We start from the raw sequence: 2,687 nt of genomic DNA, 5'->3' as shown, positions 1-2,687 counted from the left end.
GAGTGTTGTTGTAAGCACATGTTTATGGTTTGGTTGAATTTGTTTTTTAGCAGCCTGAAGATGGGGGAAATCTCCCGAAACGTTGCTGATGATATTAAATAAACTAATTTTTTTTAATAAGGAAGAATTTATGTCATTCACTAAATCCTTTTAATACCATAAGACTCTTCCAGCATAAAGGATTATTAAATTTATAATAATTATCGTTATTTAATAATTTACATATATTAAGCGTATTACATTATCTAATAATTATATTATCTCAAATTTTATTATGAGCACTTATTCGTAGTTCTTTGCATTTCTCCCAAAAAGCGAGTTACTAGGTGTTAGCACCCTTTTACTGACAACGGTTCGTAGTAAGCCAGGTGTTTTGTGTGTTATGAATCATAACCTCTTTGAAATGTCATGTTGATCTTTGGTACAGCAGGACAGGAACTATTGAGGGGTAAATGGAGCACATGAATGGACTTGATCTGCAGGAGTCAAAAACTCAGTATCATTTTATTCCTTTTAGTAATCGCCAGTAAGTACTTACAGTAATTATTTAGTTGTGATAGTTAACTTAGCTTATGTTTCGAACTTTCAAAGGGGGTTGTTTTAAAATAGAAAAAAACAGTTTCTAGGATAATTTCTTGAACTTATTTTGTTAGAATTTTAAAAATAGATACGTTTGATTGTGAGCTTGTATTCCTTTCCCTGGCGTCTACCAGAGCTGCCAGTGCGTACTAACCTCAGGACTATATATAATTAACTGCCTCAAGTGGGAATCGAATCCACGTTGCAAGTCGGTGCTCTGGAACTTCCAACCCTGGAGGTCACTTTATTGAGCAATGTAGTCTTCCTTTTTTAAGTGATGTATTTAATTTTATTATTGTGTTAAGATACCGATAGTTTATTGATGATTAATTGCTGTTAGGAGGAAATGCCAAAACTATTCAATTAAATACTCTATGTGTTTAATTTAGGTATTCCCCGGAGTAAAAATTGGGGGATATTACCCAAATTAATTATTATACTGGTAAGCTGGTTTAAATTAAGGAATTACTTATAGTTTGCTGGTAATAATGGAGTGGAATGTACTTAAATAACTTGATATAATGGTTTTAAAATGAAATAACATCTATTCTCATTAAAGTTTTCTGATACAATTAGCTGTAGAGTTTGAGCAAAGTGATTACAATGTATGTTAGTTGTAAATTTGGTTTTATTACATTAATTGATGAAGGTAGTACAGTTTACTTGTTGGATTATATGGAGCTTGATGGTTGGTTGTGATGTGAATGTGATTATGGAAGGAGGGTTCTCTCTTCTCATCCTCCTGCCGCCGCCGCCTCTCTCGCCTGAGTCTAAGGTTTACTCCCTCATCATTATGAGAAGAGACCTTCTTGAAGAGTTCTGAACTCTTCTTCTCCTGTACAGGTCAGGATGACTTCTTTACTGGTACTAACCCCTTTGTTTTGGGGACCAAGATGGTTGCCCAGACTTCTTACCGCCTATCTTTGCCACTAGATGGCATCATGAATTTCTTTTCAGAAGTGAGGGGGCGCCTTACTTAAACACTATGTGTCGGGGCTAGTCCATTATCCATTCCTTAAATACTTCTCTATTCGTTGCCAAATTCTTGACTTCACCTAGAGTTATCCTGTTACTATGAGGAGTAGCTTAGTTACTACTTAACGTTCATCTTCATATGAGTTGTAATTTTCATAACATTTGACACAGTTTTTCCCGAGTTTTTAAAAGCAATAATTCATAAAAAAATTTCTGAAAAAGCAGTAGTTAGTGAATTTACAGTGGGAAATCTCTTATCTCAGGAATCATGGGACGTACAGATGTCTGTTATGACTCAAATTGAAGCTAGCTTAAAGTACTACAAAGTAGTTTATGACGTTAATCTTTAAAGAACAAGTAGTTTTCATGATATTTACTAAAATTAATTGATTTATAGTTGTTCAGACAAAATTTCAATTGCAAAATTCAGATTCATATGCAAATATTATAAAAAAAATACTACTACGAAGATAAAAGTTATAAACTACTTGATAATGCATTAAACTACTTTCTATTTGGTTGCTAGCAGACAATTGTGCGTCCGATGTTTCCGATGGTATAGTTTTTTAAACCAAAAAGTTTTGTTCGAACAACTAAAACCTATTTATTTTAGCAAATATCATGAACGTCATATACTACTTTAAAGCATAATTAAGTACCTTTAATTTGAGTGATAATAGACGTCGGTACATTTCATAGTTCCTGAGATAAAGATTTCCTCAGTAAATTCACCAACTACTGTTTTTTCAGTACATTTTTAAGAAATATTGCTTTTTAGAAAACTGTTTCTCAGTACCTACTGAACGTAAACACGGTTACAACTCATGACAATGTGTCCAAACAACTATAAATCAATTTATTTTAGCAAATATCATGAAAATTACTAGTACTACAAAGATAATCGTAACTAACTATTTTATAGACCATCAAACTAGCTTTAATTGCAAATATTAGAAATATTTAAATTACAAATATTAGAAAAATGGCAGGCCAAGTGGGATGAAAGCTCTCCCAGTAAATTAAAAGAAATAAAACGATCAGTAAAACCATGGTCGACATCCTACCGGAACAGCCGCAGGGAGGAGGTTGCTCTGGCCCGCTGGAGAATAAGTCATGCTCTCCTCACGCACTCT

At 33.4% G+C, this 2,687-nt stretch overlaps 1 long non-coding RNA gene across 1 annotated transcript in view; it reads left to right on the top strand.

The window, feature by feature from the left end:
* The first annotated feature begins 284 nt into the window (after window positions 1-284).
* LOC106677385 (uncharacterized) overlaps window positions 285-2,687 on the top strand; it is a 4,794-nt gene continuing 2,391 nt past the window's right edge. The window contains exon 1 of the long non-coding RNA XR_010843333.1: window positions 285-526. This is a non-coding gene — a long non-coding RNA (uncharacterized lncRNA). The remainder of the gene's footprint in view (window positions 527-2,687) is intronic.

This window comes from Halyomorpha halys, unplaced genomic scaffold, assembly GCF_000696795.3.
Source record: "Halyomorpha halys isolate HHAL.00 unplaced genomic scaffold, Hhal_1.1 Scaffold97.1, whole genome shotgun sequence".
Classification (NCBI taxonomy): Eukaryota; Metazoa; Arthropoda; class Insecta; order Hemiptera; family Pentatomidae; genus Halyomorpha; species Halyomorpha halys.
This window is presented reverse-complemented; position numbering and strand designations above follow the sequence as displayed.